Below are 16,354 nucleotides of genomic sequence, written 5' to 3' on the forward strand. Positions count from 1 at the left end.
TGTAATTTTCATGAACCCATCTCTACCAAAGGCTCAGGAGAGAATTCGAATGGCTTTTCGAGGAAGCGTGCATGAGACATCAATGGCTACATCTGATTCGTATTGAAGGTCTCATTTTTAGCAATTTACACTACCCATCTCTACCAAGTGACCAGCAGAGTATCTAAAAGGTCTTGGAGGATGATTCCATGAGGTACTAATTATATGCAGTGATCAGTAATAAATGTTTGATTTTTTAGTAATTTTCACGAACCAATCTCTACAAACTCAGGAGGAGAGACTCTGGATTGCTGGAGTCTTTACCACTAGGTGCTTGTAAAGAATGATTTTCGTTCTTTGAGTAATTTGCACAAACCGATCTGTTCCAACGCACCAAGAGAGAATGCAATTGTTTTTCCGGTGGATGATTCCATGGGAAATTCATCAGAAGACGGGTGAGGAAGGAATTTTCTCTTTCCTACTAATTTTCACAAACCGATTTTATTCACAATCACCAGGAGTTAATTATCAAAGGATTTGGGAGGATGATTCCAAGTGTCATTAATTACTAACATTGATCAGGAAGAACTGTCTCATTTGGAGTAATTTTCATCAAATCATGAACTGATAGCTACCAAATCCCAAGAAGCGAATCTGAAAGGCTTTTGGGGGATGATTCCATTTGTCACTGATTTATTGCAATGATCAGTTATAACTTTCTCATTTTTTAGCAATTTTCACGATCAATCTCCACCAAATCCTGAAGAGAGAATAGACTTGTGTTTTGGTGGATCTTTCCATGAGAAATAGATCAGGATACCAGATTAGGCATGTCTGTCTCATCTGGAGTAATTTTCACGAACTGCTCTGTACCATAGGACGAGAAGTGACTCCTCGGGTCTTTCAGGAAGATTCCTTCTCCAATTTATCTGTCGCGCACATCCAAGATGAATTTCTCATTTTGAGTATATTTCAGGAACTGATTTCTTCCAAGTCAACAGGAGCGAATTGGAATGTACAAAGGAGGCTCGTTATGTGAGGAATGAATGACTACCACGAAGCCGTTCAGAATTGATTATTTTTCGGAATTTTCGAGACTCGACCTATCACCAGAAATCACCAGAAGCAAATCTGAAAGGATTTTGGAGGATCATGCCAGATGGAGTTAATGACTAGCAGTGATCAGTAATTACTGTTGAATTTTTGTAATTTTCATGAACCCATCTCTACCAAAGGCTCAGGAGAGAATTCGAATGGCTTTTCGAGGAAGCGTGCATGAGACATCAATGGCTACATCTGATTCGTATTGAAGGTCTCATTTTTAGCAATTTACACTACCCATCTCTACCAAGTGACCAGCAGAGTATCTAAAAGGTCTTGGAGGATGATTCCATGAGGTACTAATTATATGCAGTGATCAGTAATAAATGTTTGATTTTTTAGTAATTTTCACGAACCAATCTCTACAAACTCAGGAGGAGAGACTCTGGATTGCTGGAGTCTTTACCACTAGGTGCTTGTAAAGAATGATTTTCGTTCTTTGAGTAATTTGCACAAACCGATCTGTTCCAACGCACCAAGAGAGAATGCAATTGTTTTTCCGGTGGATGATTCCATGGGAAATTCATCAGAAGACGGGTGAGGAAGGAATTTTCTCTTTCCTACTAATTTTCACAAACCGATTTTATTCACAATCACCAGGAGTTAATTATCAAAGGATTTGGGAGGATGATTCCAAGTGTCATTAATTACTAACATTGATCAGGAAGAACTGTCTCATTTGGAGTAATTTTCATCAAATCATGAACTGATAGCTACCAAATCCCAAGAAGCGAATCTGAAAGGCTTTTGGGGGATGATTCCATTTGTCACTGATTGATTGCAGTGATCAGTTATAACTTTCTCATTTTTTAGCAATTTTCACGATCAATCTCCACCAAATCCTGAAGAGAGAATAGACTTGTGTTTTGGTGGATCTTTCCATGAGAAATAGATCAGGATACCAAATTAGGCATGTCTGTCTCATCTGGAGTAATTTTCACGAACTGCTCTGTATCATAGGACGAGAAGTGACTCCTCGGGTCTTTCAGGAAGATTCCTTCTCCAATTTATCTGTCGCGCACATCCAAGATGAATTTCTCATTTTGAGTATATTTCAGGAACTGATTTCTTCCAAGTCAACAGGAGCGAATTGGAATGTACAAAGGAGGCTCGTTATGTGAGGAATGAATGACTACCACGAAGCCGTTCAGAATTGATTATTTTTCGGAATTTTCGAGACTCGACCTATCACCAGAAATCACCAGAAGCAAATCTGAAAGGATTTTGGAGGATCATGCCAGATGGAGTTAATGACTAGCAGTGATCAGTAATTACTGTTGAATTTTTGTAATTTTCATGAACCCATCTCTACCAAAGGCTCAGGAGAGAATTCGAATGGCTTTTCGAGGAAGCGTGCATGAGACATCAATGGCTACATCTGATTCGTATTGAAGGTCTCATTTTTAGCAATTTACACTACCCATCTCTACCAAGTGACCAGCAGAGTATCTAAAAGGTCTTGGAGGATGATTCCATGAGGTACTAATTATATGCAGTGATCAGTAATAAATGTTTGATTTTTTAGTAATTTTCACGAACCAATCTCTACAAACTCAGGAGGAGAGACTCTGGATTGCTGGAGTCTTTACCACTAGGTGCTTGTAAAGAATGATTTTCGTTCTTTGAGTAATTTGCACAAACCGATCTGTTCCAACGCACCAAGAGAGAATGCAATTGTTTTTCCGGTGGATGATTCCATGGGAAATTCATCAGAAGACGGGTGAGGAAGGAATTTTCTCTTTCCTACTAATTTTCACAAACCGATTTTATTCACAATCACCAGGAGTTAATTATCAAAGGATTTGGGAGGATGATTCCAAGTGTCATTAATTACTAACATTGATCAGGAAGAACTGTCTCATTTGGAGTAATTTTCATCAAATCATGAACTGATAGCTACCAAATCCCAAGAAGCGAATCTGAAAGGCTTTTGGGGGATGATTCCATTTGTCACTGATTTATTGCAGTGATCAGTTATAACTTTCTCATTTTTTAGCAATTTTCACGATCAATCTCCACCAAATCCTGAAGAGAGAATAGACTTGTGTTTTGGTGGATCTTTCCATGAGAAATAGATCAGGATACCAGATTAGGCATGTCTGTCTCATCTGGAGTAATTTTCACGAACTGCTCTGTATCATAGGACGAGAAGTGACTCCTCGGGTCTTTCAGGAAGATTCCTTCTCCAATTTATCTGTCGCGCACATCCAAGATGAATTTCTCATTTTGAGTATATTTCAGGAACTGATTTCTTCCAAGTCAACAGGAGCGAATTGGAATGTACAAAGGAGGCTCGTTATGTGAGGAATGAATGACTACCACGAAGCCGTTCAGAATTGATTATTTTTCGGAATTTTCGAGACTCGACCTATCACCAGAAATCACCAGAAGCAAATCTGAAAGGATTTTGGAGGATCATGCCAGATGGAGTTAATGACTAGCAGTGATCAGTAATTACTGTTGAATTTTTGTAATTTTCATGAACCCATCTCTACCAAAGGCTCAGGAGAGAATTCGAATGGCTTTTCGAGGAAGCGTGCATGAGACATCAATGGCTACATCTGATTCGTATTGAAGGTCTCATTTTTAGCAATTTACACTACCCATCTCTACCAAGTGACCAGCAGAGTATCTAAAAGGTCTTGGAGGATGATTCCATGAGGTACTAATTATATGCAGTGATCAGTAATAAATGTTTGATTTTTTAGTAATTTTCACGAACCAATCTCTACAAACTCAGGAGGAGAGACTCTGGATTGCTGGAGTCTTTACCACTAGGTGCTTGTAAAGAATGATTTTCGTTCTTTGAGTAATTTGCACAAACCGATCTGTTCCAACGCACCAAGAGAGAATGCAATTGTTTTTCCGGTGGATGATTCCATGGGAAATTCATCAGAAGACGGGTGAGGAAGGAATTTTCTCTTTCCTACTAATTTTCACAAACCGATTTTATTCACAATCACCAGGAGTTAATTATCAAAGGATTTGGGAGGATGATTCCAAGTGTCATTAATTACTAACATTGATCAGGAAGAACTGTCTCATTTGGAGTAATTTTCATCAAATCATGAACTGATAGCTACCAAATCCCAAGAAGCGAATCTGAAAGGCTTTTGGGGGATGATTCCATTTGTCACTGATTTATTGCAGTGATCAGTTATAACTTTCTCATTTTTTAGCAATTTTCACGATCAATCTCCACCAAATCCTGAAGAGAGAATAGACTTGTGTTTTGGTGGATCTTTCCATGAGAAATAGATCAGGATACCAGATTAGGCATGTCTGTCTCATCTGGAGTAATTTTCACGAACTGCTCTGTATCATAGGACGAGAAGTGACTCCTCGGGTCTTTCAGGAAGATTCCTTCTCCAATTTATCTGTCGCGCACATCCAAGATGAATTTCTCATTTTGAGTATATTTCAGGAACTGATTTCTTCCAAGTCAACAGGAGCGAATTGGAATGTACAAAGGAGGCTCGTTATGTGAGGAATGAATGACTACCACGAAGCCGTTCAGAATTGATTATTTTTCGGAATTTTCGAGACTCGACCTATCACCAGAAATCACCAGAAGCAAATCTGAAAGGATTTTGGAGGATCATGCCAGATGGAGTTAATGACTAGCAGTGATCAGTAATTACTGTTGAATTTTTGTAATTTTCATGAACCCATCTCTACCAAAGGCTCAGGATAGAATTCGAATGGCTTTTCGAGGAAGCGTGCATGAGACATCAATGGCTACATCTGATTCGTATTGAAGGTCTCATTTTTAGCAATTTACACTACCCATCTCTACCAAGTGACCAGCAGAGTATCTAAAAGGTCTTGGAGGATGATTCCATGAGGTACTAATTATATGCAGTGATCAGTAATAAATGTTTGATTTTTTAGTAATTTTCACGAACCAATCTCTACAAACTCAGGAGGAGAGACTCTGGATTGCTGGAGTCTTTACCACTAGGTGCTTGTAAAGAATGATTTTCGTTCTTTGAGTAATTTGCACAAACCGATCTGTTCCAACGCACCAAGAGAGAATGCAATTGTTTTTCCGGTGGATGATTCCATGGGAAATTCATCAGAAGACGGGTGAGGAAGGAATTTTCTCTTTCCTACTAATTTTCACAAACCGATTTTATTCACAATCACCAGGAGTTAATTATCAAAGGATTTGGGAGGATGATTCCAAGTGTCATTAATTACTAACATTGATCAGGAAGAACTGTCTCATTTGGAGTAATTTTCATCAAATCATGAACTGATAGCTACCAAATCCCAAGAAGCGAATCTGAAAGGCTTTTGGGGGATGATTCCATTTGTCACTGATTTATTGCAATGATCAGTTATAACTTTCTCATTTTTTAGCAATTTTCACGATCAATCTCCACCAAATCCTGAAGAGAGAATAGACTTGTGTTTTGGTGGATCTTTCCATGAGAAATAGATCAGGATACCAAATTAGGCATGTCTGTCTCATCTGGAGTAATTTTCACGAACTGCTCTGTATCATAGGACGAGAAGTGACTCCTCGGGTCTTTCAGGAAGATTCCTTCTCCAATTTATCTGTCGCGCACATCCAAGATGAATTTCTCATTTTGAGTATATTTCAGGAACTGATTTCTTCCAAGTCAACAGGAGCGAATTGGAATGTACAAAGGAGGCTCGTTATGTGAGGAATGAATGACTACCACGAAGCCGTTCAGAATTGATTATTTTTCGGAATTTTCGAGACTCGACCTATCACCAGAAATCACCAGAAGCAAATCTGAAAGGATTTTGGAGGATCATGCCAGATGGAGTTAATGACTAGCAGTGATCAGTAATTACTGTTGAATTTTTGTAATTTTCATGAACCCATCTCTACCAAAGGCTCAGGAGAGAATTCGAATGGCTTTTCGAGGAAGCGTGCATGAGACATCAATGGCTACATCTGATTCGTATTGAAGGTCTCATTTTTAGCAATTTACACTACCCATCTCTACCAAGTGACCAGCAGAGTATCTAAAAGGTCTTGGAGGATGATTCCATGAGGTACTAATTATATGCAGTGATCAGTAATAAATGTTTGATTTTTTAGTAATTTTCACGAACCAATCTCTACAAACTCAGGAGGAGAGACTCTGGATTGCTGGAGTCTTTACCACTAGGTGCTTGTAAAGAATGATTTTCGTTCTTTGAGTAATTTGCACAAACCGATCTGTTCCAACGCACCAAGAGAGAATGCAATTGTTTTTCCGGTGGATGATTCCATGGGAAATTCATCAGAAGACGGGTGAGGAAGGAATTTTCTCTTTCCTACTAATTTTCACAAACCGATTTTATTCACAATCACCAGGAGTTAATTATCAAAGGATTTGGGAGGATGATTCCAAGTGTCATTAATTACTAACATTGATCAGGAAGAACTGTCTCATTTGGAGTAATTTTCATCAAATCATGAACTGATAGCTACCAAATCCCAAGAAGCGAATCTGAAAGGCTTTTGGGGGATGATTCCATTTGTCACTGATTTATTGCAGTGATCAGTTATAACTTTCTCATTTTTTAGCAATTTTCACGATCAATCTCCACCAAATCCTGAAGAGAGAATAGACTTGTGTTTTGGTGGATCTTTCCATGAGAAATAGATCAGGATACCAGATTAGGCATGTCTGTCTCATCTGGAGTAATTTTCACGAACTGCTCTGTATCATAGGACGAGAAGTGACTCCTCGGGTCTTTCAGGAAGATTCCTTCTCCAATTTATCTGTCGCGCACATCCAAGATGAATTTCTCATTTTGAGTATATTTCAGGAACTGATTTCTTCCAAGTCAACAGGAGCGAATTGGAATGTACAAAGGAGGCTCGTTATGTGAGGAATGAATGACTACCACGAAGCCGTTCAGAATTGATTATTTTTCGGAATTTTCGAGACTCGACCTATCACCAGAAATCACCAGAAGCAAATCTGAAAGGATTTTGGAGGATCATGCCAGATGGAGTTAATGACTAGCAGTGATCAGTAATTACTGTTGAATTTTTGTAATTTTCATGAACCCATCTCTACCAAAGGCTCAGGAGGGAATTCGAATGGCTTTTCGAGGAAGCGTGCATGAGACATCAATGGCTACATCTGATTCGTATTGAAGGTCTCATTTTTAGCAATTTACACTACCCATCTCTACCAAGTGACCAGCAGAGTATCTAAAAGGTCTTGGAGGATGATTCCATGAGGTACTAATTATATGCAGTGATCAGTAATAAATGTTTGATTTTTTAGTAATTTTCACGAACCAATCTCTACAAACTCAGGAGGAGAGACTCTGGATTGCTGGAGTCTTTACCACTAGGTGCTTGTAAAGAATGATTTTCGTTCTTTGAGTAATTTGCACAAACCGATCTGTTCCAACGCACCAAGAGAGAATGCAATTGTTTTTCCGGTGGATGATTCCATGGGAAATTCATCAGAAGACGGGTGAGGAAGGAATTTTCTCTTTCCTACTAATTTTCACAAACCGATTTTATTCACAATCACCAGGAGTTAATTATCAAAGGATTTGGGAGGATGATTCCAAGTTTCATTAATTACTAACATTGATCAGGAAGAACTGTCTCATTTGGAGTAATTTTCATCAAATCATGAACTGATAGCTACCAAATCCCAAGAAGCGAATCTGAAAGGCTTTTGGGGGATGATTCCATTTGTCACTGATTTATTGCAGTGATCAGTTATAACTTTCTCATTTTTTAGCAATTTTCACGATCAATCTCCACCAAATCCTGAAGAGAGAATAGACTTGTGTTTTGGTGGATCTTTCCATGAGAAATAGATCAGGATACCAGATTAGGCATGTCTGTCTCATCTGGAGTAATTTTCACGAACTGCTCTGTATCATAGGACGAGAAGTGACTCCTCGGGTCTTTCAGGAAGATTCCTTCTCCAATTTATCTGTCGCGCACATCCAAGATGAATTTCTCATTTTGAGTATATTTCAGGAACTGATTTCTTCCAAGTCAACAGGAGCGAATTGGAATGTACAAAGGAGGCTCGTTATGTGAGGAATGAATGACTACCACGAAGCCGTTCAGAATTGATTATTTTTCGGAATTTTCGAGACTCGACCTATCACCAGAAATCACCAGAAGCAAATCTGAAAGGATTTTGGAGGATCATGCCAGATGGAGTTAATGACTAGCAGTGATCAGTAATTACTGTTGAATTTTTGTAATTTTCATGAACCCATCTCTACCAAAGGCTCAGGAGAGAATTCGAATGGCTTTTCGAGGAAGCGTGCATGAGACATCAATGGCTACATCTGATTCGTATTGAAGGTCTCATTTTTAGCAATTTACACTACCCATCTCTACCAAGTGACCAGCAGAGTATCTAAAAGGTCTTGGAGGATGATTCCATGAGGTACTAATTATATGCAGTGATCAGTAATAAATGTTTGATTTTTTAGTAATTTTCACGAACCAATCTCTACAAACTCAGGAGGAGAGACTCTGGATTGCTGGAGTCTTTACCACTAGGTGCTTGTAAAGAATGATTTTCGTTCTTTGAGTAATTTGCACAAACCGATCTGTTCCAACGCACCAAGAGAGAATGCAATTGTTTTTCCGGTGGATGATTCCATGGGAAATTCATCAGAAGACGGGTGAGGAAGGAATTTTCTCTTTCCTACTAATTTTCACAAACCGATTTTATTCACAATCACCAGGAGTTAATTATCAAAGGATTTGGGAGGATGATTCCAAGTGTCATTAATTACTAACATTGATCAGGAAGAACTGTCTCATTTGGAGTAATTTTCATCAAATCATGAACTGATAGCTACCAAATCCCAAGAAGCGAATCTGAAAGGCTTTTGGGGGATGATTCCATTTGTCACTGATTTATTGCAATGATCAGTTATAACTTTCTCATTTTTTAGCAATTTTCACGATCAATCTCCACCAAATCCTGAAGAGAGAATAGACTTGTGTTTTGGTGGATCTTTCCATGAGAAATAGATCAGGATACCAGATTAGGCATGTCTGTCTCATCTGGAGTAATTTTCACGAACTGCTCTGTACCATAGGACGAGAAGTGACTCCTCGGGTCTTTCAGGAAGATTCCTTCTCCAATTTATCTGTCGCGCACATCCAAGATGAATTTCTCATTTTGAGTATATTTCAGGAACTGATTTCTTCCAAGTCAACAGGAGCGAATTGGAATGTACAAAGGAGGCTCGTTATGTGAGGAATGAATGACTACCACGAAGCCGTTCAGAATTGATTATTTTTCGGAATTTTCGAGACTCGACCTATCACCAGAAATCACCAGAAGCAAATCTGAAAGGATTTTGGAGGATCATGCCAGATGGAGTTAATGACTAGCAGTGATCAGTAATTACTGTTGATTTTTTGTAATTTTCATGAACCCATCTCTACCAAAGGCTCAGGAGAGAATTCGAATGGCTTTTCGAGGAAGCGTGCATGAGACATCAATGGCTACATCTGATTCGTATTGAAGGTCTCATTTTTAGCAATTTACACTACCCATCTCTACCAAGTGACCAGCAGAGTATCTAAAAGGTCTTGGAGGATGATTCCATGAGGTACTAATTATATGCAGTGATCAGTAATAAATGTTTGATTTTTTAGTAATTTTCACGAACCAATCTCTACAAACTCAGGAGGAGAGACTCTGGATTGCTGGAGTCTTTACCACTAGGTGCTTGTAAAGAATGATTTTCGTTCTTTGAGTAATTTGCACAAACCGATCTGTTCCAACGCACCAAGAGAGAATGCAATTGTTTTTCCGGTGGATGATTCCATGGGAAATTCATCAGAAGACGGGTGAGGAAGGAATTTTCTCTTTCCTACTAATTTTCACAAACCGATTTTATTCACAATCACCAGGAGTTAATTATCAAAGGATTTGGGAGGATGATTCCAAGTGTCATTAATTACTAACATTGATCAGGAAGAACTGTCTCATTTGGAGTAATTTTCATCAAATCATGAACTGATAGCTACCAAATCCCAAGAAGCGAATCTGAAAGGCTTTTGGGGGATGATTCCATTTGTCACTGATTTATTGCAATGATCAGTTATAACTTTCTCATTTTTTAGCAATTTTCACGATCAATCTCCACCAAATCCTGAAGAGAGAATAGACTTGTGTTTTGGTGGATCTTTCCATGAGAAATAGATCAGGATACCAGATTAGGCATGTCTGTCTCATCTGGAGTAATTTTCACGAACTGCTCTGTACCATAGGACGAGAAGTGACTCCTCGGGTCTTTCAGGAAGATTCCTTCTCCAATTTATCTGTCGCGCACATCCAAGATGAATTTCTCATTTTGAGTATATTTCAGGAACTGATTTCTTCCAAGTCAACAGGAGCGAATTGGAATGTACAAAGGAGGCTCGTTATGTGAGGAATGAATGACTACCACGAAGCCGTTCAGAATTGATTATTTTTCGGAATTTTCGAGACTCGACCTATCACCAGAAATCACCAGAAGCAAATCTGAAAGGATTTTGGAGGATCATGCCAGATGGAGTTAATGACTAGCAGTGATCAGTAATTACTGTTGAATTTTTGTAATTTTCATGAACCCATCTCTACCAAAGGCTCAGGAGAGAATTCGAATGGCTTTTCGAGGAAGCGTGCATGAGACATCAATGGCTACATCTGATTCGTATTGAAGGTCTCATTTTTAGCAATTTACACTACCCATCTCTACCAAGTGACCAGCAGAGTATCTAAAAGGTCTTGGAGGATGATTCCATGAGGTACTAATTATATGCAGTGATCAGTAATAAATGTTTGATTTTTTAGTAATTTTCACGAACCAATCTCTACAAACTCAGGAGGAGAGACTCTGGATTGCTGGAGTCTTTACCACTAGGTGCTTGTAAAGAATGATTTTCGTTCTTTGAGTAATTTGCACAAACCGATCTGTTCCAACGCACCAAGAGAGAATGCAATTGTTTTTCCGGTGGATGATTCCATGGGAAATTCATCAGAAGACGGGTGAGGAAGGAATTTTCTCTTTCCTACTAATTTTCACAAACCGATTTTATTCACAATCACCAGGAGTTAATTATCAAAGGATTTGGGAGGATGATTCCAAGTGTCATTAATTACTAACATTGATCAGGAAGAACTGTCTCATTTGGAGTAATTTTCATCAAATCATGAACTGATAGCTACCAAATCCCAAGAAGCGAATCTGAAAGGCTTTTGGGGGATGATTCCATTTGTCACTGATTGATTGCAGTGATCAGTTATAACTTTCTCATTTTTTAGCAATTTTCACGATCAATCTCCACCAAATCCTGAAGAGAGAATAGACTTGTGTTTTGGTGGATCTTTCCATGAGAAATAGATCAGGATACCAAATTAGGCATGTCTGTCTCATCTGGAGTAATTTTCACGAACTGCTCTGTATCATAGGACGAGAAGTGACTCCTCGGGTCTTTCAGGAAGATTCCTTCTCCAATTTATCTGTCGCGCACATCCAAGATGAATTTCTCATTTTGAGTATATTTCAGGAACTGATTTCTTCCAAGTCAACAGGAGCGAATTGGAATGTACAAAGGAGGCTCGTTATGTGAGGAATGAATGACTACCACGAAGCCGTTCAGAATTGATTATTTTTCGGAATTTTCGAGACTCGACCTATCACCAGAAATCACCAGAAGCAAATCTGAAAGGATTTTGGAGGATCATGCCAGATGGAGTTAATGACTAGCAGTGATCAGTAATTACTGTTGAATTTTTGTAATTTTCATGAACCCATCTCTACCAAAGGCTCAGGAGAGAATTCGAATGGCTTTTCGAGGAAGCGTGCATGAGACATCAATGGCTACATCTGATTCGTATTGAAGGTCTCATTTTTAGCAATTTACACTACCCATCTCTACCAAGTGACCAGCAGAGTATCTAAAAGGTCTTGGAGGATGATTCCATGAGGTACTAATTATATGCAGTGATCAGTAATAAATGTTTGATTTTTTAGTAATTTTCACGAACCAATCTCTACAAACTCAGGAGGAGAGACTCTGGATTGCTGGAGTCTTTACCACTAGGTGCTTGTAAAGAATGATTTTCGTTCTTTGAGTAATTTGCACAAACCGATCTGTTCCAACGCACCAAGAGAGAATGCAATTGTTTTTCCGGTGGATGATTCCATGGGAAATTCATCAGAAGACGGGTGAGGAAGGAATTTTCTCTTTCCTACTAATTTTCACAAACCGATTTTATTCACAATCACCAGGAGTTAATTATCAAAGGATTTGGGAGGATGATTCCAAGTGTCATTAATTACTAACATTGATCAGGAAGAACTGTCTCATTTGGAGTAATTTTCATCAAATCATGAACTGATAGCTACCAAATCCCAAGAAGCGAATCTGAAAGGCTTTTGGGGGATGATTCCATTTGTCACTGATTTATTGCAGTGATCAGTTATAACTTTCTCATTTTTTAGCAATTTTCACGATCAATCTCCACCAAATCCTGAAGAGAGAATAGACTTGTGTTTTGGTGGATCTTTCCATGAGAAATAGATCAGGATACCAGATTAGGCATGTCTGTCTCATCTGGAGTAATTTTCACGAACTGCTCTGTATCATAGGACGAGAAGTGACTCCTCGGGTCTTTCAGGAAGATTCCTTCTCCAATTTATCTGTCGCGCACATCCAAGATGAATTTCTCATTTTGAGTATATTTCAGGAACTGATTTCTTCCAAGTCAACAGGAGCGAATTGGAATGTACAAAGGAGGCTCGTTATGTGAGGAATGAATGACTACCACGAAGCCGTTCAGAATTGATTATTTTTCGGAATTTTCGAGACTCGACCTATCACCAGAAATCACCAGAAGCAAATCTGAAAGGATTTTGGAGGATCATGCCAGATGGAGTTAATGACTAGCAGTGATCAGTAATTACTGTTGAATTTTTGTAATTTTCATGAACCCATCTCTACCAAAGGCTCAGGAGAGAATTCGAATGGCTTTTCGAGGAAGCGTGCATGAGACATCAATGGCTACATCTGATTCGTATTGAAGGTCTCATTTTTAGCAATTTACACTACCCATCTCTACCAAGTGACCAGCAGAGTATCTAAAAGGTCTTGGAGGATGATTCCATGAGGTACTAATTATATGCAGTGATCAGTAATAAATGTTTGATTTTTTAGTAATTTTCACGAACCAATCTCTACAAACTCAGGAGGAGAGACTCTGGATTGCTGGAGTCTTTACCACTAGGTGCTTGTAAAGAATGATTTTCGTTCTTTGAGTAATTTGCACAAACCGATCTGTTCCAACGCACCAAGAGAGAATGCAATTGTTTTTCCGGTGGATGATTCCATGGGAAATTCATCAGAAGACGGGTGAGGAAGGAATTTTCTCTTTCCTACTAATTTTCACAAACCGATTTTATTCACAATCACCAGGAGTTAATTATCAAAGGATTTGGGAGGATGATTCCAAGTGTCATTAATTACTAACATTGATCAGGAAGAACTGTCTCATTTGGAGTAATTTTCATCAAATCATGAACTGATAGCTACCAAATCCCAAGAAGCGAATCTGAAAGGCTTTTGGGGGATGATTCCATTTGTCACTGATTTATTGCAGTGATCAGTTATAACTTTCTCATTTTTTAGCAATTTTCACGATCAATCTCCACCAAATCCTGAAGAGAGAATAGACTTGTGTTTTGGTGGATCTTTCCATGAGAAATAGATCAGGATACCAGATTAGGCATGTCTGTCTCATCTGGAGTAATTTTCACGAACTGCTCTGTATCATAGGACGAGAAGTGACTCCTCGGGTCTTTCAGGAAGATTCCTTCTCCAATTTATCTGTCGCGCACATCCAAGATGAATTTCTCATTTTGAGTATATTTCAGGAACTGATTTCTTCCAAGTCAACAGGAGCGAATTGGAATGTACAAAGGAGGCTCGTTATGTGAGGAATGAATGACTACCACGAAGCCGTTCAGAATTGATTATTTTTCGGAATTTTCGAGACTCGACCTATCACCAGAAATCACCAGAAGCAAATCTGAAAGGATTTTGGAGGATCATGCCAGATGGAGTTAATGACTAGCAGTGATCAGTAATTACTGTTGAATTTTTGTAATTTTCATGAACCCATCTCTACCAAAGGCTCAGGAGGGAATTCGAATGGCTTTTCGAGGAAGCGTGCATGAGACATCAATGGCTACATCTGATTCGTATTGAAGGTCTCATTTTTAGCAATTTACACTACCCATCTCTACCAAGTGACCAGCAGAGTATCTAAAAGGTCTTGGAGGATGATTCCATGAGGTACTAATTATATGCAGTGATCAGTAATAAATGTTTGATTTTTTAGTAATTTTCACGAACCAATCTCTACAAACTCAGGAGGAGAGACTCTGGATTGCTGGAGTCTTTACCACTAGGTGCTTGTAAAGAATGATTTTCGTTCTTTGAGTAATTTGCACAAACCGATCTGTTCCAACGCACCAAGAGAGAATGCAATTGTTTTTCCGGTGGATGATTCCATGGGAAATTCATCAGAAGACGGGTGAGGAAGGAATTTTCTCTTTCCTACTAATTTTCACAAACCGATTTTATTCACAATCACCAGGAGTTAATTATCAAAGGATTTGGGAGGATGATTCCAAGTTTCATTAATTACTAACATTGATCAGGAAGAACTGTCTCATTTGGAGTAATTTTCATCAAATCATGAACTGATAGCTACCAAATCCCAAGAAGCGAATCTGAAAGGCTTTTGGGGGATGATTCCATTTGTCACTGATTTATTGCAGTGATCAGTTATAACTTTCTCATTTTTTAGCAATTTTCACGATCAATCTCCACCAAATCCTGAAGAGAGAATAGACTTGTGTTTTGGTGGATCTTTCCATGAGAAATAGATCAGGATACCAGATTAGGCATGTCTGTCTCATCTGGAGTAATTTTCACGAACTGCTCTGTATCATAGGACGAGAAGTGACTCCTCGGGTCTTTCAGGAAGATTCCTTCTCCAATTTATCTGTCGCGCACATCCAAGATGAATTTCTCATTTTGAGTATATTTCAGGAACTGATTTCTTCCAAGTCAACAGGAGCGAATTGGAATGTACAAAGGAGGCTCGTTATGTGAGGAATGAATGACTACCACGAAGCCGTTCAGAATTGATTATTTTTCGGAATTTTCGAGACTCGACCTATCACCAGAAATCACCAGAAGCAAATCTGAAAGGATTTTGGAGGATCATGCCAGATGGAGTTAATGACTAGCAGTGATCAGTAATTACTGTTGAATTTTTGTAATTTTCATGAACCCATCTCTACCAAAGGCTCAGGAGAGAATTCGAATGGCTTTTCGAGGAAGCGTGCATGAGACATCAATGGCTACATCTGATTCGTATTGAAGGTCTCATTTTTAGCAATTTACACTACCCATCTCTACCAAGTGACCAGCAGAGTATCTAAAAGGTCTTGGAGGATGATTCCATGAGGTACTAATTATATGCAGTGATCAGTAATAAATGTTTGATTTTTTAGTAATTTTCACGAACCAATCTCTACAAACTCAGGAGGAGAGACTCTGGATTGCTGGAGTCTTTACCACTAGGTGCTTGTAAAGAATGATTTTCGTTCTTTGAGTAATTTGCACAAACCGATCTGTTCCAACGCACCAAGAGAGAATGCAATTGTTTTTCCGGTGGATGATTCCATGGGAAATTCATCAGAAGACGGGTGAGGAAGGAATTTTCTCTTTCCTACTAATTTTCACAAACCGATTTTATTCACAATCACCAGGAGTTAATTATCAAAGGATTTGGGAGGATGATTCCAAGTGTCATTAATTACTAACATTGATCAGGAAGAACTGTCTCATTTGGAGTAATTTTCATCAAATCATGAACTGATAGCTACCAAATCCCAAGAAGCGAATCTGAAAGGCTTTTGGGGGATGATTCCATTTGTCACTGATTTATTGCAATGATCAGTTATAACTTTCTCATTTTTTAGCAATTTTCACGATCAATCTCCACCAAATCCTGAAGAGAGAATAGACTTGTGTTTTGGTGGATCTTTCCATGAGAAATAGATCAGGATACCAGATTAGGCATGTCTGTCTCATCTGGAGTAATTTTCACGAACTGCTCTGTACCATAGGACGAGAAGTGACTCCTCGGGTCTTTCAGGAAGATTCCTTCTCCAATTTATCTGTCGCGCACATCCAAGATGAATTTCTCATTTTGAGTATATTTCAGGAACTGATTTCTTCCAAGTC

This window comes from Eretmochelys imbricata, unplaced genomic scaffold (assembly GCF_965152235.1).
Source record: "Eretmochelys imbricata isolate rEreImb1 unplaced genomic scaffold, rEreImb1.hap1 Scaffold_29, whole genome shotgun sequence".
NCBI classification, from domain to species: Eukaryota; Metazoa; Chordata; order Testudines; family Cheloniidae; genus Eretmochelys; species Eretmochelys imbricata.